This window comes from Muscardinus avellanarius, assembly GCF_963383645.1.
Source record: "Muscardinus avellanarius genome assembly, chromosome: 3".
NCBI lineage: Eukaryota > Metazoa > Chordata > Mammalia > Rodentia > Gliridae > Muscardinus > Muscardinus avellanarius.
Genome location: NC_137788.1, coordinates 66142808 through 66168581, shown reverse-complemented (window position 1 = coordinate 66168581; position 25774 = coordinate 66142808). Strand labels below are relative to the sequence as shown.

General features: G+C 41.4%; 1 pseudogene across 1 annotated transcript; it reads right to left on the bottom strand.

Annotated features, from left to right (window-relative positions):
* Nucleotides 1-24056: 24056 nt before the first annotated feature.
* Nucleotides 24057-24212, bottom strand: LOC308259603 (mitochondrial import receptor subunit TOM5 homolog; annotated as a pseudogene). The gene has a single exon. The product of its transcript is annotated as a mitochondrial import receptor subunit TOM5 homolog (transcript).
* Nucleotides 24213-25774: the final 1562 nt, after the last annotated feature.

The window sequence follows — 25774 nt, the reverse complement described above, 5'->3', positions numbered from 1 at the left end:
GTCAGTCTCGTTATAAAAAGAGTCCATTCTGTGTCTTTCTACTGTGTGATCGGACAAGGAGAAGGCACCTTCTACAGCATGGAGGAAGACCTTTGTCGGAATCCAACCATTTTGGTGCCCTCGTCTTGGACTTCAAGCCTCCAGAACTATGAGAAATAGATGTTTGTTGTTTAAGCCACCCAGCCTGTGGTAATTTGTTTTGCCAGCCAAAGTGACTAAGGCGCTCATCTGTAAAAGGAAATCATCAATCTAAGAAAATAAAAGGCAATGGAGATGATTAAGAGCTAGATTGATGGGCTTTTTCTTAGTCCATTTCTCAGTGTCACTCAATACTGCTAACCACTCCCTCCTTTTCAGATGGATCTTTTCATTGGCTTTCATGTTATTCTTTTCTTGCTCTCCACTCTTTTTCTACATTAATATTTCCAAGTTTCCTTCCCTTGCTTCTCTATCTCTGGTGTTGCCTTTTTATTTTTTATTAAAAAATTTTTTTTTTGCAAGACTGGGGACATTCTACCTCCAAACTATACCCCCAGCCTTATTTTTTTATTCTTTATTTTTGAAACAGGTTCTCTCTGAGTTGCAAAGGGCCTCACTAAGGAGTTAAGGCTGTTCGTGAACCATAATCCTCCTGTCTCCGGCTCCCAAATGCTGGGATTACAAGTGTGTGCCACCTCACCTGGCTTGGTACTGCCTTTTAAATGTTGGTGCAATATAATGTGCTTCATGTCTTATATTGGGCATGCTAGAGATGAGGAATTGTATGCAGACTTTTTTTTTTTTAAACTGGGGAATGTACTTGTGAGATACACATCTGAGAAGTGAGGAGGACAGTCTTGGGCAGAGGTTAATTTTCAATACTTTTGGAACTGAGAAGAGTGTTATAGAAAGTTCTGGGGCTGGGATGGCCCTTTAGAGTAGACCCAAGTAGAAGCAAGACAATGGAAGCTGTATCCCTGCATCACTCCCAAATTGGCTATGAATTAACCACAAGATGAGGGAGTTCTTTACAGCCTAGGTAATGTACATGAGAGGCATAGCTGAGATTTGCAGGAACCAATATTCCTAACAGCAAGGAGACAGGAGCATGGGGTGGAAGAACACAGTATCAGCTACACACCCTAAGCCTTTCCTCTTTTATACTTCCTCCTTTATCTTTCTGAAATGAGAAGTCATATCTCTAATTTCAATGCCTGCTTTGGCTTATTTGTATTTATATGAGAAAATTAAAACCTCATTTCATGAAATAAAAGAACCTTTACATTTTAACTCAGTGTGACTTCGCTTCCTCATCTCTCTCTTTTATGTCCCGTTCTTTCACACCACCTTGGCTTTACATAATATGATTCCTCTGTATGTAATTCCTGGCCCCTTGGATTTCCATAAGGTAGTTCAAATGTCACCGTCAGTGGAATTTTCAAGGCTGCTTGTCACATTAAATAATTTCTCTTTTTTACTTCTGGGACAGACCTTTTTCAAAATATAATCCTCGCCGGGCGTGGTGGCGCACATTTGTAATCCCAGGGCTTGGGAGGCTGAGACAGGAGGATCACACGGATTCGAAGCCAGCCTCAGCTACTGAGTGAGGCTCTCAGCAACTTAGTGAGACCCTGTTTCCAAATAAAATATAAAAAAAAGTTCTGGGAGTATAGCCCGGAGGTAGAAAGCCTCTGGGTTCCACCTCCAGTACCACACACACACAAAAAAAAAAAAACCAAAAAAAAAAAAATATAATCCTCACTAAGAGCTGGGGCCCCAATGGCCTGGTATCTGCATAGAGCATAGAGTACATATTAGGAAACATAATGGAACAATAGAATGGTTAAGAAAAGATGATTTTTTTTTTTTTTTTTTGGTGGTACTAGGGTTCCTGGAAGCCCATCTACCTCCGGGCTACACTCCCAGACCTATTTTTTTATATTTTGAAACAGGGTCTTGTAAGCCAGCGCGGCTGACTTCGAACCTGCACGATCCTCCTGTCTCCGCCTCCCAAGCGCGGGGATTACAAGCATGCGCCACCACACCCAGCAGGAAAGATGAATTTTAATCGTTAACTTACATTTCTCCAAGAAAACTAGGGATTCATTTTATAATCCACATCCATGATCTGTTAAATCCGGTTCCCTGTTTTCAATGGATCTTTAGCTTCCAAAATCTTCTTCCCTTTAATTTCCAACTTTCCTTTCCTTAATAGGAAAAAATCAATGGATATAACTCTCTCTCTCTCTCTCTCTCTCTCTCTGAACTTTCTCATCTTTTCTTTCTTCAACATTACCTTCCTCTCTTCCATTCTTCCCCTCCCTTTCTTTTTTTAAATTTTTTTAATTTAAATTTTTATTTTTGGTCGTACTGGGGATGGAACCCTTCTACCTCCGGGCTACACTCCCAGACCTATTTTATATTTTTATTTGGAAACTCTTAACCAGTGAGGCTGGCTTCAAACCTGTGCAATCCTCCTGTCTCCGCCTCCCAAGCGTAGGGATTACAAACCTGCGCCACCACGCCCGGCTCCCCTCCCTTTCTTTAGAGATTACTTTTATTGAATCTCTCTGTCAAGAGATTTATTGTGAGGAATTGACTCACACAATTATGGAGGCTGGAGAGCTCTAAAACCTGTAGCTGGCACACATGAGAACCAGGAGAGCTGATACTCTTCTGGTCTGAGTCCAAATGAGTCCAAAGGCTGACATTCCAGTTCAAGCAGTGAGGCAGGAAGATTTTTTTTTTTTTTTTTTTACTTATAGGAGAACATCCCTTTTGTTCTCTTCACATCTTAATCAGATGAGGTTCATCAACATCGGAAAGGCAATATGCTTTACTCAGTTTCCCGATTTGAGTGTTAATATCCAGAAAAGCTTCACAGACATGCTCAGAATAATATCTCATTAAATGTTTGGTCATCCTATGGTCCAGTCAAGTTGACACATAAAATTCACCATCACAGCTGGTAATACGTTCATATGTAATAGGAAACATAATTCTTATGCTTGATAAAACACTATCATACAGCAAGACATCTTAGGCCAGGTGACAGTTAAAATGAAAGGTAGAGTTACAGGTGGGAATGGTAGTGTACACTTGTAATTCTAGTACTTGGGAGGCTGAGTCAGGAAGATCACAGGCTCGAGGACAGCCTCAACAATTTAGTGAGGCTCTCAGCAACCTAGTGAGACCCTATTTCCAAATAAGAAATAAATAGGTTTGGGGGTGTAACTCAGAGGTAGAAGAAGACTGTCTTTGGGTTCAGTTCCCAGTAAAACACACACACGCACACACACACACACACACACACACACACACACACTATAGAGCTACCCAAACAATAAAGATAATTAAAAAAAAATTTACTCTGCTTAACTTTTCATGTATTAAAAGACAAACATATATGTAGCAAATATATTGCTATTTTAAACATTTTTTTTTCTTTTTGGTGGGACTGGGGTTTCTGGAAGCCCTTCTACTTCTGGGCTACACTCCCAGACCTATTTTATATTCTTTATTTGGAAACAGGGTCTTTTAAGCCAGTGAGGCTGATTTCAAACCTACGTGATCTTCCTGTCTCCTCCTCCCAAGTGTGGGGATTACAAGTGTGCGCTACCATGCCTGGCTATTTTAAACATTTTTAAGTGTATAATTCAGGGACATTAATTACATTCCCAAGGTTACACAACCATATCGCTATTTCAGAAACTTTATCATTGCCTAAACAGAAACTCTGTATATATTAAACAATAACTCCTCATTTCCTACTTCCTCTAGCCACTTATAAATTCTAATATACTTCCTAGGTCTATGAATTTGCTTATTCTAGATATTTTATTTTATAAGTGGAATCATTTCTGGCTTATTTAACTTTGCATACTGTTTTTAAGGTTCATCAATGTATAGCGTGTACAGAACCATTTCTTTTTATGGCTTAATTATATTCCACAGTGTGTATAATGTAGAATAATTTAATAATATAATACTTTGTTTATTTTCCCCACTTTTCGGATGTTATGAAGAACGCTGCAATGAATATTTTTGTACAAACATCTTTTGGAGTCCAAGTCTTCAATTTTTTGGGTAAGTAGCTGGGAGTGGAAAGTGATGGCTCAGCTTTTAAGTATAAATAGATAACAATTAGCGGGGTATGGTGGTGCACAGCTTGTATCCCAGTTCTTGGGAGGCCAATACAGAAGGATTCCAGGTTTGAGAACAGTCTTAGCAAGTAGGGAGACTCTCATCAATCTAGAAGGCACGATTTCCAAGTACAAAATAAAGTCAGGCTGGGGGTATAGCCTCTGGGTTCAATCCCCAGTAACACACACATGTACACACACACACACACACACACACACACACACACACACACACACTTAATTGCAATTAAAATAAACTAAAAATGAATTCTTTAGTCATACTAGGCACATTTCAAGAACTTGATAGGCACATATGGCTATCAACTATCATATTGGACAATGCAGGTCTAAATAAGGAAATTATACACACTTATTATAAACACAGTGATGAGTGGTTTTCAAATAAATCTCAGCCCGGCATGGTGGCCACATGCCTATAATCCCCGTACTTGGGAGGGTGAGACAGGAGGATCCCAGGTTTAGGGTCAGCCTCAGCAACTCAGTGAGACCCTTTTAAAAATAAAAAATAAAATAGGCTGAGGGTGTAGCCTAGAGGTAGAGCACCCCTGGGTTCCATCTCCAATACCAAAAAGAAGAAGAAGAAGAAGAAGAAGAAGAAGAAGAAGAAGAAGAAGAAGAAGAAGAAGAAGAAGAAGAAGACAAAAAACCCACTATGTGTGGTGTGCCTTTTTTCTTTATTGCTCAAATGAACCATATTCCTCTTGGCTTTGGGTTCCTGTTGACCTTTACCTATGTCATACTTTTTTTTTTGTACTAGGGATTGAACCTAGGACATTCTATCTCTGAGCTACATCCCCAGTCCTATTTTATGTTTTATTTTAAATCAGGATCTCACTGAGTTGCAAAGGGCCTCGCTAAGTTGTCAGGGATGTCCTTGAACCTGCGATCTTCCCGTGTCAGCCTCCTAAGTACTGGGATTATGAGAGTGTGCCACCATGTCCAGCTGTCATATTTCTTTATATCTGAGATATCCATTTATTCCCTCATTTAACCTTAAAACAACCTTGCAAGGACATTATTATTATTAATATTATTTCCATTTTCAGATCAAGAAATGGGTGTGTGTGTGTGAGAGATGTCAGAGTGTTAAATAAGTAGTCCAAGGTGCACAGAGAAAGAACTGATTTATGAACAGTGGCAATCTGGTTCCAGAATTTATGTACTTAAACGAATAATACCTCTGGGTAATATTAATTTTTCTGGAGCGTGAATAAGTGCTATTACATATATCTAGCATATTTTAGAATTGGCTTTAGTCAATTTCATGAGCTTGGTGTAACCAGGAATGAGTCATTCTGAAATGAGAGAAAGGGAATGCAGTTACGAGAATGGTCAGCAGAGGGTGAAGAGAGGCAGCAATTGTAATGTGCGGCTGCATCACAGTGGGATCACCGAGTGGGATCGATCATCTCTGAAGTCCTCTCTTGTTCTAGCATTGTATGATAATCCGTGTTTGAATTTCTTTAGTTCAGGGTAATATAAAACACAAGCAAAAAAGAAAAAAAAATGAGTAGTCTCTTCTCATGTACATTTAACCAAGATAGTTTTTAAATCTGATTGAACATGGTATTCATTTTAATATATATTGAATGTTTGTTAACATCTCTGAAGAAGTAAAGGGAGCTGGATGTGGAGGTGCACACTTGTAATCCCAGCATTTGGGAGGCTGAGACAGGAGGATCACGGTTTGCAGACAGCCTCAGCTACTTAGTGAGGCCCTTTGCAACTCAGTGAGACCTTCCCTGTTTCAAAATAATAAGCCGGGCGTGGTGGCGCACGCTTGTAATCCCTGAGCTTTGGAGGCAGAGACAGGAGGATCGTGCAGGTTCGAAGCCAGCCGCGCGCGCTGGCTTAGGAGACCCTGTTTTCAAATTAAAAAAAAAAAAAAAAAGTGAAAATAGATCTGGGAGTGTAGCCCGGAGGTAGAAGGGCTTCCAGGAACCCCAGTACCACCAAAAAATAAATAAATAAATAAATAATAAAAAGTAGGCCTGGGGATGTAGCTTGGAGGTAGAATGTCCCAGGATTCCATCCCAAGTATCACATACACAAAAACAAACAAATAAACAAACAAACAAAAAGTAAAAGTGAGATCATCTATATCCTTCAAGAGTGCAGTGTCTCGCTGAGGAGGCAAGATAAATATTTGAATGATGATAAAATATCAAAAGAAAAAAGTTTTAGAGGAGTTTGGAGACAAGAGGTTAATTAGACTGAAATAGAAGAGAATTCTTCATGGAAGAGGTAGCCTTCTTCCTGTACTGAAGGGTGGGTAGAGAATATGTGGATAGGATTGAAATGTTGATTCAGTCTCCCAGGCATTTATGAGCTGTCTTTAGTGCTCAATGTACCAGGCTAGGTACTGCAGAGAAACAAAAATGAGTGGTACAATGTCTCCCTTAAGGAAGTCACAGATATTCCAGTGGTAAAAATATAAGGCAAGATACGGTAGACAAATACGAGGATTGAACTCAGGGGTATTCTGCCTCTGAATTACACCATTAAGTTGCTGAGGCCAGGCTTGAACCTCAGCTCCTCCTGTTTTAACCTCCCAAGTACTGAGATTGTCACTCCCAGCCTTGTGCTTCTCATTCTAAAGAGAGGTACCAGACCATTCATGCGGAACCTTCACAGATCATGGTCCTAAACTAGTTCTGCCAGCTAGCATGACTTATCTTTCACAAACCTACATATAAATTTGAGGTCGAAGAGCAAGAAATTTCTTTGGAGAGGGATTAACAAAGTGCTTTGCATCCCCCCCCCACTCCTACCTCCTTACTACCCGCCTACAATGTGAAAAGGGAGGGAGTATTCCCTGCTGGTAAAACTCTAAATAGATACAAACAGAAACCACAGAGCATGCTCAGAGAAAAGGAGATTGCTGGGTGGAGGACTTCAAGGCCTGGGAAATAGGGCTCCCTGCCTGCATAGCAGATGCGTCACCTTCTATTGGTGTCCTAAGTTGTTTAAGTTGTTTTTGGACTTCAGCCCTGCCAAGAGGCATGAAAGTCTGCTGCCTTTTGTGACCTGGAAGCTTGGCAGGCTGCTGATTTCAGGAGAGCTCCTATGGGATGCAGGGAAAGCATGGGAGCAGCATCCACTGACCTTTTCTTATTTTTTATCATTGGCAGTTTATCACTTTGGGAGTAAACAAACAAACAAACAAATAAACAAACAAACAAGCAATCTTGTATAGAAGCCCAGTTGTTATTTTGTCTGACCTTGAACTTAGGTCAGATAGTTCAGTAATATGCATTTTAAAAGGCAGAATACAGTAGATGCACAGACCCTTCTCTAGTCAAGGAGGAGCAGTGGGGGACCACTTGGAGGGTTTTCGGCATGTCTTTAGGAGGCTGAACATCCTATGGGACAACATCCTGAAAGTGAGGGACTGTGGCTGCAATTGCTGCCAGCTGACTGTTTTCGACTCGGCTGTACTTCTCATTTCAGGTGCGTGGTTATGAGAACTAATAAGGGCACTGTGGAAATCATCCTAACCAAGTTTACTGCCTGCAGGGCGTGAGGGGAGGATCCTAGAAACCCAGAAACCAGACAAACGAGGCTGACCAGGAAACCGCGTGGGATTTATAAGACACCCAGGAACATACCTCCCAGAGCCAGCAGTTGCACTACTCCATCGAGAGGTTGAAGGTGTATTATAATTGTATCTGTCACAAAGCTGTCACATTTCCCCAGTACCTGCCCTCCCACCCCCCAGATATAGGAAGGGAAAGGAAGCAATTTTTTTTGTGTGTGTGGTACTGGGGGTGGAACCCAGGGGCTTTCTTTTCTACCTCCGGGTTATACTTCCAGTCCTATTTTATATTTTGTTTGGAAACAAGGTCTCACTAAGTTGCTGAGAGCCTCACTAAGTACCTGAGGCTGGCTTCGAACCTGTGCGGTCCTCCTGTCTCAGCCTCCCAAGCATGGGGATTTCAAGTGGGCGCCACCATGCCCGGGAAAAGGAAGCACATTTAACCTATCCTACCTGAGTTAGGAGACAGAAGAAATTTAAATTTGAGTGGTTTTGGAGTTTGAAACTATATTCAAGTGAGCTGTTCCTTCTGCTTTCTGATATTTTAGTTTTATGATAATGATGTATAGTTCTCAGTTTGTTCTTAACTTTGGTTATTCCTTTTTAATCTTTTTTTGGTACTGGGGATTGAACTCAGGGGCCTTCTACCTCTGAGCTACTCCCTGAGCCCTATTTTATTATTTTTATATTTATTTATTTATTTATTTATTTATTTTGGTGGTACTGGGGTTTCTGGAAGCCCTTCTACCTCTGGGCTACACTCCCGGACCTATTTTTACATTTTTATTTGGAAACAGGGTCTCCTAAGCCAGTGTGCACGGCTGGCTTCGAACCTGCGCGATCCTCCTGTCTCTGCCTCCCAAGCGCGGGGATTACAAGCGTGTGCCACCACGCCCAGCTCCTATTTCATTTTTTATTTTGAAACAGGCTCTCACAAAGTTTTGGCAGAACTCACTAAGTTACTGAGGCTGCCCTTAAACCTGGGATTGAACCCAGAAGTGTCTTATCTCTGAGTTATACCCTTGGCCCTATTTTATTTTTTATTTTGAAACTGGGTCTTACTAAGTCGTGGAGGGCCTCACTAAGTTGCTGAGGCTGGCTACAAACCTGATATTTTCTAGTCTTAGCCTCCCATGTATGGAATTACAGACATGCACCACTATGCCTGGCTATGTTTGTGCTCTTTATTTTTATATTATTATTTTATATTATTATTATTATTATTATTATTATTAGTAGTAGTAGTAGTAGTAGTACTGGAGATTGAATCCAGGGGCATTCCACCTCCAACCTACACCTTCAGCCCTATTTTTTTATTCTTTATTTTTTATTTTTTATTTTTTTTGCGGGTTTGGGATTGGAACCCAGGGACATTTGACTCCGAGTTATACCCCCTGCCCTATTTTTTCTTATTTATTTTGAAACCAGGTCTCACTGAGTTGCAGAGGGCCTAAGTAGCTGATGCTGTCCCTGAACTGCGATCCTCCTGTCTCAGCCTCCCAAATGCTGGGATTACAAGCGTGCGCCATCACACGCGGCTTATTCTTTATTTTTGAAAAAGGGTCTCATAAAGTTGTGGAGGGCCTCACTAAGTAGCTAAGGCTGGCCACAAATCTGCAATTCTCTTGTCTCAGCCTCCCAAGTACTGGGATTACAAGCATGTGCCACCATGCGTGGCTTATTTCCATTATTTTCTATAGAAGCTTTGTCTAGACCTTCTATTTGCTCTGCTATAGCGGGATAATGTCATCAGCTTTTCAGTTCCATAAGGTTCAAGAAGAAATAATGCTCTACTATCTTCTGGGATTTTAGTATATATTTTATTGGCTAAATTTTATTCATTTATTGAGATTTATCTTGATCACACTGAAAAATATTATTGGGTTTTGGATTATTTCTCCTAATTATCATTTGTTTTCTTTGACATTATCTAGAATTTTGTTTTGTTTGCTGAGATTTCTACTTCACTGTCATTTTTCTCTAGTCACCCATTTTTCTCCTATAGCAATTTCCTTTCTCCAGCCCCTGCTACCCTCCTCTACTGAGGAAAAGGTTAATAATAAATGGAGAGTTTTGTGTTTGTATCAATAATTTATATACGTGTAGGTTACTTTCCTCCAAGCACTAAGCATGCCTCGGTTCCATTTCCCTTCCCTTGGGGACTCTTGTCCTAATTATGTCCTGATTCCTCCCTCCTTCACTCCTTCCCTCCTTCCTTCCTTCCCTCCCTCCCTCCCTCCTTCCTTCCTTCCTTCCTTCCTTCCTTCCTTCCTTCCTTCCTTCCGGTCCTTCCTTCCTGCTAAATTGCTATTATTGTTGAAGATCATTCATTCTAAGTACTTATGCTTGCTCTGCCGTCCTCTTCATTTTCGCTCAGCTGGGATATACCAAAAGGGAGTCTCAGTTGTTTTCTTTCCTGGAAGGACATAAAAGTATTTGGAATGGGCTGGGTGTGGTGGTGCATGTTTGTAATCCCAGTATTTGGGAGGCTGAGACAGGTGGATCACATATGGGTTTGCAGACAGCCTTAGTGAGGCTTACTTAGTGAGGCTCTGCACACACACACACACACACACACACACACACACACACACACACACACACAAAATAAAAAATAAGGCTGGGGGTGTAGCTTGGAGGTAGAATGCCCCTGAATTCCATCCCCAGTACTCCCCCTCCCAAAAAAAAGTAGTTGGAATAGGACTTTTCCTCCCTTGCGAAATTCTTTTTATCCTCTAAAGGCTACATATCTCATCAGATTCCATCTCTTTCTTCCATGTTATGTGGGGGAGGTTAGAGTTTATAGAAGTTTGTTCGCTCATATTCCCTGCATACTTCTTGAAGGATATAATATTTAGAGGCTTGTCATACTGCTCCAAATTGTATTTTTTTAAATTTTTAAAATTTATTTTTAATTTATTTTTTATTTGTGAAATGTATTCATACATCATAATGGTATAAAGAAAATACTTTTATAGACATACATGCACACATCGCCCAGTTAGCCCCTACCCGATCCCCACCCCGTTCCTTCCCCATCCCACCTTCCCATGCTTGGCTTAGTGGTTGACATCTAGTTTTATAGCAATTTATCCAATATTAATGATGATAATCTCACAAAACAGTTTCATTTGTCTGATACCAAGCTTTTGATGACTAAAAGATAACAGTTCAATATTTCTTTTTGCTTTCTTTCTTACCAGAGAATATTTTTTTCTTTTCTTTTTTTTTTTAGGAAGCTATCATACATTTATTTATTTACTTTTCAGAATAAATCTATCCTGATATGGAATATGGACTCTAGATACCCAAAACAATCTCAAAGAAGAACAAAGCTAGAAGATGTATATTTTCTGATTTCAAACCATATAAAGCTACAATAATTGAGACAGTGTAGTACTGTTCCAGAGGCAGATATATAAACCATTGGAGTTAAATAAAAGCCTAGAGATAAATTCTTCCATATATTGTCAAGTTATTTTTGACAAGGTTTTCATGAACATTTGGTGGAGGAAATAATAATCTTTTAACTAAATATTGTTGAAAAATAATAATTACATGAAAAATAATAAAATTGGACCCTTACCTAACATATTTACAAATATTAACTCAAAATAGATAAAAGACCTAAGTATAAATCTTATTATAAACTTTTAGAAGAAAATCTGGGTCATAAAACCTCACAACATTGAAATTGGCAGTGATTTCTTGGATATGATTTCAATGGCGCAGGCAACAAAAGGGTAAATAAACTCCCTAAAATATAAAAAAAATATTATATATCCAAAGACAATGTAAACAGAGTTAAAAGTTACTGATAGAATGGGATAAAATATTTCCAAATGCTATATCTGAAGGTATATTAATATTCCAACTAGAAATCCTAAAAATTAGCAAGAATAAAAGCAAACAATACAATTTAGAGATAGGTAAAAGACTAACATAAATAATGAATCTCCACAGATAACCAATCTTAGTTGTCTGTTGGATGGAAACTCTTGTTTCTCTGGTTCTGGTGTGTGTTACCTATTTCTTCTTTGTAGTTAATCTCTTTGAGTATTTTCTCTAGCGCTGGTTTTGAAGACATAAATTCCTTCAGTTTCTGTTTGTCATGAAAGCTTATTTCCCCATCTAATTTGATAGAAAGTTTTGCTGGGTAGGAAATTTTTGGCTGGAAGTTGTTTTCTTTCAGAGTTTGGAATATGTTACTCCAAGCCCTTCTGGCTCTCATGACCTGGTTTGGGAAGTCTGGAGTGATTCTAATTGGTTTGCCTCTGAATGTCACTTGGCCCTTTGTTTTTGTTGCCTTTAAGATTCTGTGCTTGGCTTCCACATTGGTCATTTTGACAATTATGTGGTGTGGGGATCCTCTTCTCTGATCCTCTCTAATGGGGGTTCTATAAGTTTCCTGGATCTGTGTATCAACCTCTTGCTCTATGTTTGGAAAATTTTCTGCTATTACTTCCTTGAAGAGATTGTTGATCCCTTTGGTTTCACTTTCTTTTCCCTCCTCTATTCCAATTATTCTTAGGTTAGCTCTCTTAAAATGGGCCCATATTTCTTCAATATCAGATTCCTGCTGTCGGATATTTTTTCCTAGATTAGAAACTATGCGTTCATTTTTGGAATGATCATCTTCTAAGAGCGAGATTCTGTTCTCCATGTGTTCTAATCGGTTGTTTGTACTTTGAATTGAGGCCTTTACTTCATTAATTGCATCCTTTATCTCTCTTTGGCTCTCTCTGAATTCTTTTCGAAACACCTCTATTATTTCTACAGTTATTTTCCTGATTTGATCTTCTAGAAATCTCTGCATTTCTGTTTTATCAGGTTCTGATGTTGTGGGGTTGTGGGCATTCATTGCTCCATTGTTATTCCTCTTTCCCATGATTTCGGAAGTTTGTGCCTTCTCTGGGTTCTTCCCTTGGGTCACTACGATTTCACTTAAGGTGCTCTGGATCTCGAGTCTATGGTATCTCAGTTCCCACTACTCCTCTACTGGGTTGTATCGCAGAGTCTCAGACCCTGGGAGTCAATCGAGCCTGCTTTAGACCATGGGGGGTGCCAGGTTGGGCATTCTCCTATGGTGTAATATCTCTGCCACCACCACTCCCCCACTGGGTCAAGTCCCTGGGAGTACAGTACTGGGATTTCTCCTCTAGGGGCCCCAATTTGACTCACTGTTGAGTGCGCAGATGGAGCTGTCGTGGACTCGGTGAATTCACTGCTGCTGCCGCCGGTAGCAATATGGCGCCACTGCCGCGCCCTCGGCCGTGAAGCTGGCGTATTTCTTTTCTGTTTTTGAACTCCACTCTGGGTCCCTGCAGGGTGCACTGAGCCCAGCCCCTGGGAGCTTTAGATGCTTCCTGCGCGGAGAAATCTGCCAAATCCCGCCCGGCTGTCCCGCAGCAGCTCACCTCGGCTCGCTGTCTGGTGCTCCTCTCTGGAGCTTGGTAGGCTGTTGAGTGTGTTGGTCTGGTGCCGTCTGGTGAACTCACCGCTGTCGCCAGCAGTAAGGCACTGCTGCCGCGTTCTCGGGCGTGAGGCTGGCGTATCTCCTCTCTGGTTTCTGAACTCCGTTATGGGTTCCCTTCCTCTCTGGAGCCTGGTGCTGCAAGGCAAAATGGCACCCGCCTCTTCACGCCACGGCTCCGGCTGTAGCACTGCAGTCTGGTTTCTGGTGTCTCGTTTTTCCAGCCCTCTTTTTCTCTGTCCCTTAAAATTACCTTTTTTTATTTCTCTGCTGATGGTGTTTTCTGGCTATGAAAGGCGCTGATTTTGTGGTAATAGAGATTGGTTGTTAGCGGGGCTCGTAAGCCCCATTTTGCTCCATCGCTATCTTCCCGGAAGTCTCCAAATTGTATTTTGTAAATTCTTAAACTTCTTTGTCTTTCTTTGATGGACACCGATTCTGAAAGTTTATGACTTGAACTTTCCCTTTGTTTGAATGCTTCTGGTGTGCTTTAGCTGCTTTAAGTTGCTTTCTCCATTTGCCATTCCTATAATTAAGTTCTGTGGGAGGGAGGTTCTTTTTTCTAGATATGATTGAATGCCAATATTTAAACATTGAACTCTCTTATTCTCATTTGTCAGTGGTGGAAATTAGAGGTCATAGTATTTAAGAGATTTGCTTGAAACACAGATTGTTGAAGAAAGTGGCAGGGCAGAGCCATGATTTGAATCTCGACCTGGACCTATCTTTAATCCTGTAATCAATAGTCCATTCTGTAATCAATGGAAAGTAGGACAAATTTTTAAATAGGTTCCTGATGAAATGAAGCATTCATTTTAGGTTTGGGAGCTGACGTGGTCTGATAGATGTGAAATGAATCTGCACAGAGGAAACTATGAAAGTAATGAAATACACTAAGAAGGTTTTAATAAAATCAGATATAAAGCAATGAGGGCTTGAGGTAGAGGGCAAAAATCTTTCATATCTTTAAGTTCTGAATTTGGTAATCAGGGCCTTTTTTTGCATAGGTTTCTAGGCTGTCGTCAATCTTTCTATCAACACACTGCTTGAATTTGTAAGAATTTTGTATTAATATTGGGAAGCTTTGGGTTAGGAGGTAAAAGAAAGACTAGTTTGTAGCAGTTTATTTTGCTATTCACTAACATAAAACCCACACTGAATCATTTTAATTATCGGTTCTTCATTTTTCTTGTGTTTAAACTGAGGAAGTTGAGTTGGATAGTCTATATGTTCTCTTCCAACTCATAGTCAACATTCAGTACCAGTTGAACAAGTGGATGAATGATGTTCAAAGAATAAAGGTAGAGTTTCCTTTCCTATGCAAATGAAATCTGTTAAATGAAGACATTTAGGTTATGAACAGTTCCTTAATTAAGAATATTTATTAGATACCTATTATAGCTTAATTTCCTTTCTTTCTTTCTTTCTTTCTTTCTTTCTTCCTTTCTTTCTTTCTTTCTTTCTTTCTTTCTTTCTTTCTTTCTTTCTTTCTTCCTTTCTTTTTTTTTGTAGTACTGAGGACTGAACCCAGGGGCATTGTACCTTTGAGCTACACCCCTGGCCCTTTTTATTTTTTTAATTTTGGAACAGGGTCTTGCTAGGTTATTGAGGGTCTGGCTAAATTGCTGAGGTTGGCCTTGAACCTTGTCTCTTGTCTTAGCCTCGCACGTCCTGGGTTTACAGGTGTGTGCCAACATGATATCCAGGGGCTCCCAAACCTAAAGTGCTCTTTCAGCCCTAACCCCACTGCTCCAATCAAGGAGTTTATCCCTGAACCAGGCCTGTCAAAGGAGATAGGAAGTGAAGAAATGATATGCACAAAAGCAAAATTGTATGAACATATGTGACATATTTAAGGAAGAGTCCAGTGTAGCTAGAATATAAAGTGTTGAGGGTAGAGTAGAAGATAGGCAAAAAAAAAAAAAAAAAGGTGAGCTGAGGCCAAATAGTGGAGAACTTTGCATGACATGGGGAGCTTGTGCTATATTAGATAGGCTTTCAGAGAAGAAGAATATGCTTTACTCTGTATAATAGGAAGGTATAGTTTGGATCTAGAATGTCACCCAAAGGCTGTGTGTCAAAGGCTTGGTCCCCAACACAGCAGTGTTCAGGGATGGGGCTTTGGGGAAGTGACTGGATCATCAAGGTTCCAATTAACCCATTGATGGACTCAAAATTGAATGGACTATTGGTAGAGCTGTGGGAGGCAGGACCTAGCTAGAGGAAACAGGCCCATGGGACAAGCCCTGGAAGAGTAATATCTTGTTTTCAATCCTCCTCTGCCCCTTCCTTATCTGTTATTATAACTATTATTTAAAAAAATTTTTTTGAGGTACTGGGGATGGAACCCAGGGGCATTCTATCTCCAAGCTACACCTCCAGCCCTATTTTTAAGTTTTAATTTTGAAACAGAGTCTCACTGAGTTGCAAAGGTCCTCACTAAGTAGCTGAGGCTGTCTTCAAACTGCGATCCTCCTGTCTCCACCTCCCAAATGCCAGTATAACAAGTGTGCGCCACCACACCTGGCTATAACCATTACTTATTTATTTTGGTGGTACTGGAGGTGGAACCCAGGGGCTTTTCTACCTCCAGGCTATACTCCCAGAACTATTTTTATACTTTATTTGGAAACAGGGTCTCACTAAGTTGCTGAGAGCCTCACTAAGTAGCTGAGGCTGGCTTCGAACCCATGCGATCCTCCTGTCTCAGCCTCCCAAGAGCTGGGATTACAAGCATGCACCACCATGCCCGGCTTTTAACTATTATTATTATTATTATTATTATTATTATTATTATTATTATTATTATTATTATTTTGGTGGTACTGGGGTTCCTGGAAACCCTTCTACCTCCGGGCTATACTCCCAGACCTATTTTATATTTTTATTTGAAACAGGGTCTCTTAAGCCAGCCCGGCTGGCTTCAAACTTGCCCGATCCTCCTGTCTCCACCTCCCAAGCGCGGGGATTACAAGCGTGCGCCACCACGCCCAGCTTAACCATTATTTTTGAGACTCATATTTTCATATGCTTAATCAGTGGACAACTAAATGAACTCATAAATCTGGCTCCTTAGTTCTTTTTTTTTGTGGTGCTGGAGCATTGTACTTCTTTTTTTATTTTTTTATTTTTTATTTTTTTGAAGGGAAAATGGAATTTTATTTTATTATTTTATTTTATTTTTTAAAATTGGTGCATTGTAATCATATATCACATTGGAATACAAGACTTGAGAGGATATACAAGCACACATCATCCAATTAGCCCTCATCCAGCCCCCATCCTATTCCCTCCCCCTCCCTCCATACCATGCTTGTTTGGTGATTAACTGTGATACATTTGTTTATGTACCTCCTGCTTTTTAAAGAGGCTCCATCCTCCCCTATTCCATACCCTCTGATTGGTCACCTTAGTTGCTTCACTATAGGGCCCTTTCTATAGCTCAACCTATTCCTGTTGCCCCTTTCCTCCTAGTTATTGCTGATTAGGGGAAGCATCTGATTTTTATTTTCTGCAATATTTCTCTGTGCATGCTGCGTTGCAAGTACCGATCCCACTCTTGACGGCCCCAGTAGTGGCCTGGCTACCCGGTAGACTGATCCAGACCTTTCTGGCTCAAGCAGCGGCCTTGCCTCATGGGAGGCCCCGATTCTGGTCTCGCTGGCCCCAACACCAGCCTAACCCCTCAGCTGGCTCCGATCCTGGCCTTGGAGGCCCCAGCACCAGCCTAGCCTCACGGCAGGCTCCGATCCCGGCCTCGCTGGCCTCAGCACCTGCCTAACCCCTCAGCAGGCTCCGATCCCAGCCTCGGAGGCCCCAGTAGCGGCCTTGCCCCCTGTCAGGCTCCGATGCTGGCCGTTTGCCCCGGCATCGGCCTAACCCCTCGGCAGGCTCCGATCCGGCCCCGGAGGCCCCAGCACCGGCCCTGCCTCATGGCAGGCTCTCATGCTGGCCTCGCTGGCCCCAGCACCGACCTAACCCCTAGGCAGGCTCCGATCCTGACCTCGGAGGCCTCAGTAGCGGCCTTGCCTCACGGAAGGCTCCGATGCCAGCCTCAGAGGCCCCAGCATCAACCTTGCCTCACAGTGAGCTCCGATCCAGGCCATGCTGGCCCTGGCACCGGCCTAACCCCTTGGCAGGCTCTGATGCTGGCCTCGCTGGCCCCAGCACCGGTCTAACCCCTCGGCAGGCACAGATCCCAGCTTTGGAGGCCTCAGTAGTGGCCTTGCCTCACGGCAGGCTCCGATGCCGGCCATTGGCCCCGGCACCGGCCTAACCCCTTGGCAGGCTCTTATCCCGGCCTTGGAGGCCCCAGCACTGGCCTTGCCTCACAGCAGGCTTCGATGCTTCCTGCTGGCCCCGGCATTGGCCTAACCCCTTGGCAGGCTCCGATCCCAGCCTCGGAGGCCCCAGTAGCGACCTTGTCTCATGGCAGGCTCCAATGCCGGCCATTGGCCCCTGCACCAGCCTAACCCCTCGGCAGGCTCCGATCCCGGCCTTGGAGGCCCCCGCACTGGCCTTTCCTCATGGTGAGCTCCGATCCCGGCCTTGCTGGCCCTGGCACCGGCCTAACCCCTTGGCAGGCTCCAATCCTGGCCTTGAGGCCCCAGCACCGGCCTTGCCTCACGGCAGGCTCTGATCCCGGCCTCACTGGCCCCAGCACCAGCCTAACCCCTCGGCAGGCTCCGATCCCGGCCTTGGAGGCTCTAGCACCGGCCTTGCCTCATGGCAGGCTCCAATCCCAGCTTTGCTGTGTCCGTCGCCGGCCTCACCCCTCGGCAGGCTCCAATCCGAGCACTCTCTTCGCCCAACCAATTGTCCCACGTTCTCAAGGGTGCATGGTGGTAGCATTCTGCCTCTGGGGTTATTATTTCAAAGGTTCCAGGTGTAATGCATCAGATCTCTGCCTCCCTTGAGTACTTGCCACTGCCATTGCCACTGCCTCCACCATTTCAAATCCTTCCCAAGCTCTTTTTCCACTCTGAATGTTGTCCAGTGTTCCTAAGCATGCGTGACAGTAGCATTCAACATTTGGTGTAATTTCTCCAAAAAATAAGGTTGGTAGGATCCGATTTCTGCTTCTCCTGAATACAAGTCTCCACCGCCATCGCGGAGACCGCTTTCAATACTGCCTTTCTCCTTGGTCTCCGCTAAAGTCTCTCTCCCTACAGGTGATGTCCAAGATTCTTAACAATATAGAGAAACAGCAGTCCTCCTTCACGGGGAATTTTTCCATAAGTTCCAGTGCATTTGGATAAGTTTTGTCTGCATCTCCAGTATCCTGGCATCCGCTACGGCCTTCTTAACACCTCTCTGATATTTTTTTTTTTCTTTTTCTTTTCCTTTTTTTTTTCTTAATAAGAGAAGACAGTATGTGTGGTTTGAGGAGGTAGTGGGATCAGGCACTCAGTAGCACTGTGACCTGGCCCGGTTTCCCCATGGGTCCAGTGTGCTCCGCACTACTCCGCCGGGGCCCAGAGTCCTGCGACCCGGGCCCTTGGCTGTTCCGGGGTCAGGCGTGCCCCGCCCGACCCCTGCCCAGGACCCAGGGTCTTACTGGGCCCGGTTTCTCCAGGGGTCTAGTGTGCTACGTGTGGTCTGGCCTGGGGCCCAGAGTCCCGTGACCCGGGACTTGGCTGGCGTGCCCCGCGCAACCCCTGCCCGGGACCCAGGGTACTGGGCCGGTTTCTCTATTTTTTGTTTTTTATTTATTGTTTTTTTTTTTTTTTTTTTTGTGTGTGTGTGTGTTGTGTGTGTTACTGAATATTGAACTCCGGGACATTCTATCTCCAAGATATACCTTCATCCCTATTTTATGTTTTTATTTTGAAGCAGGATCTCATTAGGTTGCTAAGAGCTTCATTGAGTTGTCGAGGCCATCCTCAAACCTACAATCCTCCTGTCTCAGCCTCCCAAGTGCTGGGATTACAGGCATGTGCCACGTCACCCAGCCTTATTTATTGTTTTGAAACAGGATCTCACTAGGTTGCTGAGAGTTGCTATGTCGCTGAGGCTGTCCTCAACCTGTCATCCTCTTGACTCAGCCTCCCAAGTACAGGGGTTACACGTGTGTGTGTCACCATGCCCAGCTTCCTTTGTCCCTTTGACATGACCTCATTACTCTTCTTTGTTCTCTGGCACATCAAGGAGTAGATGTTTCATCTTCCATTTTCCCTGCTGCATATCTGGAGTCATTTTCCAAGTTTCTCTGCTTCTTTTTAGTGAACAAAACTAGGTCTGGGTGGCAGTTCTGTTTATTGTTATAAAGTACACTGCTTCTAGGCCCTTGAATTATTTTTAATTGGAAAAGTTTTAGTATTGCTTCCCAACTCAAGGAGTTCCAGAGCTTAAGGTATAAATTTAACTCTCTTTCAACCCTGTAACTATATAATTAATTTGTTAAGCTTATTCCAACTATCCATACAAGAATCAGTGTGGTATTTAAAAATGTGAATTAAATCAGATCATTTTTCCTGCTTAAAATGATCAAGTACAATACTTCCACCACATTGGTCTTTCCGTTCCTCTTGTGTATCAGTTTGAAGTCAGAGGTGTCCAAAAAGGTTCATTAAAAACAGCATTTGGGAGGCTGAGACAGGAGGATTGCAGTACAACAGGCTCAGCTACTACTTAGTGAGGCCCTTTGCAACTTAGTGAGACCCTGTTTCAAAATAAAGAATAACAAAATAGGGCTGGGGTGTAGCTCAGAGGTAAAATGCTCCGGGGTTCCATCCCAAGTACCTAAAAAAACCAAAAACAAACAAACTAAAAAAGCAAAAGCCAACCAAACAAACAAAAATCTTAAAAAAATGTATGCATGTTTTTATAAGGTACATAATATATTAGTGCAATAACACATATGATGTAAAAATAAGCAAATATGTCTAGTTGCAGATTTGTGAGCAAATTTTCTTTTTTTATTGATAAGATACTTGATGAGTCTGGAATTTGGAAACCATTGCTCTAATCCTGAATTTCCTCCTGGGCGCTTTCAGCAGGCTGTAGAAGTTCAGTTTCCCTGTTGAGCTCGCTTAATCCCTTCACATGAGGAACATTTATTCCTTTCTCCATTCTGTCTTCAACTCTATAGGTAGTCTTGACAGGGCTGGAGTAATCTAAGAAGAATGATTATACTACACATAACTAAAGTTACCAATTTAGTCCTGTGGCTATTTTTTGAAAGGGCTTATTTAGAACCTTCCTAGAAAGGAAATAGAGATTAGGCAATTTTGTACTTGTCACCACCATCATCAGTACTTTGTCATAAAACAAAATGTGTATGTGTCTTTGTATCCAGCAGAATCACATAACTTAAGAATTATTCAGTTAACTGTGATCATTCTCATTGATGGACTCAAGAGTAGTCAGAAACTTAGGAACATTTATTACTACAAATCTATCCTTAGAAATCATGATGAAGCATACCCCAAGTCTTGATAATATCTAATTCTATAGGCATGCAGATGCTATCAGAATCAGAAGCATACCCAAGGATTTGTTTCAGTATTGTTCTCTGAAGTTAAACTGGATTGATGGGATGTAGAAAGAGATAAAGAGATATATAGCATGTAAGCTTCATAGTACTGCCAGGTGTGTCCTATTAGGCTTGCCTTTGTTTGTTTGTTTGTTTGTTTATTTATTTATTTATTATCTTTACGTGCTAGTCAGCATTACAAAGAATATATCACCAGAAAATCTGGATTCCTGACTCCTCTTGAAAAAAAATCAGAATCCTTACAACTTGAGTTCTCCATTCCTACAAGGCAATGTGCACCCGGGTATTGGTGAATTTTCTCTCTGTTCCCACTCCTCACTCGAGTACACTTAGAATTCCTACAGTTATTTTATGTTCAACCCTTGGACAAAAGCACAGTGTAGGCTACATGAGAAACACTCGTTCTGGAAACCCAGGGCCTAGGTAGTTTTGAGCTTCATCTCTCTGGATCTCACTTTCCCCATCTGTTCAGTGGAACCGAATACATTTTTTTTTTTTTTTTGGTACTGGGGATGAAACCCAGGGGCATTCTACCTCTGAGCCACACTTTCAGCTCTTTTATTCTTTATTTTGAAACAGGGACTCTGTCTCAGTTTCCCAAATGCTGGGATTGTAAGCGTGAGCCACCATGCCAGGCTTGAATAAATCTCTTTTGATAATTTTCTGTGATTGTTGTGACCTTCAATTGAGATAATGCATGTAAAAACTCTTTGAAGTGCTACAAGTATTTAAATACTTAACAGTAGTCATGCTCTGTGTAGTATGAATTACATTAATCCAGGTGTAAAAAACAGACACAATTAACTAAAACTTTGTTTCCTTTTTGAGAATAGTATTCTCTCTCTCTCTCTCTCTCTCTCTCTCTCTCTCTCTCTCTCTCTCTCTCTCTTTCTTTCTCCCTCTCTCAATCTATCCCTGATCTGAAACAGAAATAGTCTGTTTTATAGACAGCTGGTGCCATGCAAAGAGCTGGTACTGAGTAGAAGTCCTAGAAGCCTTAGGCAAGTCATCACATCTCCATGAATCCCTTTTCATTATCTGTAAATCCAGGAGATAGGACTTACCTTCCAATGCACAGGCTTGTGATTAGGATAAAAAGAAATGATGAATGAATTGAAAGACATTATCTTAATATAGCAATATTAGTACCCAGTGAAAAATATGAGCACATAGACGAAGAATATTTACAAAGCCTAATATTTACATAACTTAAAATGTAAAATCATGGCAGAGTGATTTTTAAATAAATGAGAGGCAGATTTTTGGAAGAGGGAAATCTTGTTCTCATTCTTTCAGCTTCCAGTGATGCAGTGCAGTCTGAGGCAGAGGCGACGAAGCCACCTGGAGAGTTGCTGGTGCAAGTTACTGGCTGAAGCCTCTTGAGTTTGATGTCCATAAGCAACGGCGCTGGCAACAAAACAAAAAGCATCCTTACCCAATGAGTTGAACATGCCAGCATGAGCTTCCTCCTTCTGCTTGTTGTTCAACTCAGGATCCCAGCCCATTGGATGGGACTGCCCGCATTCAAACAGGGCCTTTTCCAACTCAGTTCTCGGTCCCCATGCCAATCATCTCTGGAAATGTCCTCACAGACGTACCCAGAAATATGTGCTATATTGATTTTCTATGCATCTTCTTAATTCAGTCTAATTGGCAACCAAGATTAACCATCACATTTTGTAAGTTCATATTTTAGTTTTTTTGGTATATAGTCTCAAAAATGTCTCCTAGAAAATGTTCTTATATATACTCCCAATAGAAGTTTATAAATATTCACTTCTCATGCATTTAATAATATTACTTATTTGAACACTAGGTTGGTTTAAAATCCAAATGTACAATATGTCAATGTGTCATTACGAGTCTATCATGTATAATTACAATGCACAAATAAAAATTATAAAAATGAAAATACAATCAAGTTATGTATATTGTCATTTCAAGATGTAGCAAATATAAAAATTGACTTTTTGTGTGTGATGCTGGGGATTGAAACCAGGGGTGTTCTACCTCAGAGCTATACCACCAGCCCTTTTTTAGTTTTTATTTTGAAACAGGATCGTGGTGGGTTGTAAAGGGCCTCACTAAATTGCGGAGGCTGTCCTTAAACCTGATATCCTCCAGTCTCAGCTTTCCAAGCGCTGAGATTACAGTTGTGTGTCACTATGCCTGGCAAAAATTGACTTTTCAAAATGGTTCTGGGGGCTTGGCGTGGTGGCACAGGCTTGTAATCTCAATACTTGGGAGGCTAAGACAGAAGGATTGAGGTTCACGGCTAGCCTCAGCTACTTAGTGAGGCCCTCTACAACTTAGTGAGACCCTGTTTCAAAATAAAGAATAAAATATAGCACTGGGAATATAACTCAGAGGTAGAATGCCCTTCGGTTCATTCCCTAGTACCACAAGAAAAAAAAATGGTTCTGGGGATCAAATCAAGGACTTTGCACATACTAGGTATATACTTCTGGAACAAAATTTAGATATTTTCTAATCTTTTCTTTGTACTAATTCCTTGATATCTAGTGTGCATTTTATTATTATTTTAGTGTCTGTGTGTGTGTGTGTGTGTGTGTGTGTGTGTGTGTGTGTGGTACTAGAGATTGAACCCAGAGATATTCTACTTCTGAGCTACGCCCTCAAATCTAGTTTTACTTTTTAAAACATAGTCTTGCTAGATTGATGAGAGTCTCACTACTTGCTGAGGCTGTCATTGAACTTGTGATCCTCTTGTCTCAGCCTCCCAAATACTGTTCTTACAGGCATGCATGCATCACCAGTCCAGACTTTAAGTATTTTTATTTTTATTTTTATTTATTTATTTTTGCAGTACTGGGGATAGACTCCAGAGGCATTCTACCCCTGAGAGATACTCCCAGCCCTAATTTTTTTTTTTTTTTTTTTTTTTTTTTTTTGGTACTGGGGTACCTGGAAACCTTTCTACCTCCGGGCTACATTCCCAGACCTATTTTATATTTTTATTTGGAAACAGCGAGGCTGGCTTCGAACCAGTGCGATCCTCCTGTCTCCACCTCCCAAGTGCCTGGCTAAGCCCTAGTTTTTTATTTTTTATTTTATTTTATTTTATTTTCTCAGACGTAATTTTCTTATATTTAACTTCCTAGAAAATGGAGTTTGACATTATTTACAATTATACCAACACTCACAGAGGCCAAATATCACAGGTATAAGAGCACACTATGACTCCAAGATGTCTTTTCAAACTTCCCAAATAGTTTTATATTTTAGTTATGAAGGTCAGTTACCACAGTCCTACTTGTTCTTGAAAAGTAGAATTTTTAGTCCATTCAATCAAAGAGTCTCTTACACCATTTGGGCCTATTCATTAGCAGACAGAAGATAAACTGTAACCAAGTTCTTCATATTATGCAGTCACAGTGTGATGCCCAATCTTCATATGCTGTCCAATTTCTTTAAGATAAACGGAGTGACTCATAGCAAGGCCACGTAGATGAGGAAGTTCCGTATGGAGCAGATCACTTCCTCGCGCATCTTCCGTTTCATCTCCTCCGGGTCCAGCTTCAGCGCAAGGCCCTCGATCCGGAACATCACGGTTCTTTCTCACCAGCTTCCAGCTGCGGCGAGGCGAACAGATCCCCACTCCTCTGTGGCGGTCTCGCACCCGGCTATTTTTTATTTTTGAAACAGAGTCTCACTAAGTTGCAAGGGGCCTCACTAAATAGCTGCGGCTGTCCATGAACCATGCTCCTCCAGTCTCTGCCTCCGTGAATAATTATTTAGAGTAAAAAAAGAAAATATATTGAATTAATATAATTTTAAAAACTAAAATTTAAAGCTGGAAAATATGACATCATATTAAATATTACTAAATCTTAAAAAGTGACATTGTTTTTTTTATTGAAGTGCCCAACCTTTTTAAAAATATGTTTTTATTTATTCATTTTTTGTGGTGTTGGAAAGTGAATACTGACATTCTACCTCTAAGGTACACCCAAAAGCCCTATTTTATTTTTTATTTGGAAACTGGGTCTTGCTAAGTTGTTGAGTCTGGCACCATACTTGTGATCCCCTGTCTCAGCCTCTTAAATCCTGGGATAACAGATGTACGCCACCACACCCAGCATATGTGTGCGTGTGTGTGCGTGTGTGTGTGTGTGTGTGTGTGTGTGTGTGTGTGTGTTACTGGGGTAAAACCCAGGGGCCTTCTACCTCCAGGGTATACCCCCAGCCTTATTATTTATTTATTTATTTATTTATTTATTTATTTATTTATTTATTTATTTATTTTGGAACCTGTCTTGCTAAGTTGCCGAGTACCTCACTAAGTTGCTGAGACTATCCTATCCTTAAACCTTTGATCCTCCTCTCTCAACCTCCTAAATACTGGGATTACAACACCATGCCTGGCTTCTTTATATTTTTGATTATATACTTTTTAATTGCCTGTTCATATGGCATTGATGTTGTAGTATCATTTTCACAAAGAGGCTATTAAAAAGACTTAATTTTTCCTCCATGATGAGTCAGCAAAATTGTTTTTTTTTTATTACTGCCATTTTAGAAAAGTTTCATTTGGCTTTTCTACTCAATGGTCAGATGTAAATTTTATGATTGTTTTATTACATTTGAGAACATTTGTGTCAAGTTTCCTTCTTGTATGACCTCTAAGATTTTAAGGCAATTGAAGTTTTCTTGGTCAGTAATGAATCATTTATTCCTAAATTTTTATACTTTTCTTGGTGAATTGTAATTATACATCATAGTGAGATTCAAAGTGATACATACACACCACTTGGTGTATTTCATTTCATTTCCCACCCTGTTCTTTTTTTTTTTTTTTTTTTGGTGGGTAGAACCTCCAGACTATACTCCCAGACCTATTTTTTTTTAAGTATTTTATTTGGAAACAGTGAGGCTCTCAGCAACTTGGTGGGACCCTAAGTAGCTGAGGCTGCCTTTGAGCCTGTGTGATTCTCCTGTCTCGGCCTCCCAAGCGCTGGGATGACAAGCGTGCGCCACCATGCCCGGCTATGCTTCTTTCTTTTTCTTTTCTTTTCTTTTTTTTTTTTGTACTGAAGGTTGAACCCAGAGGTCCTCCCCATCCATTAAATTGCTGAGGCTGGCCACAAACCTGAAATTCTTTTGTTTCT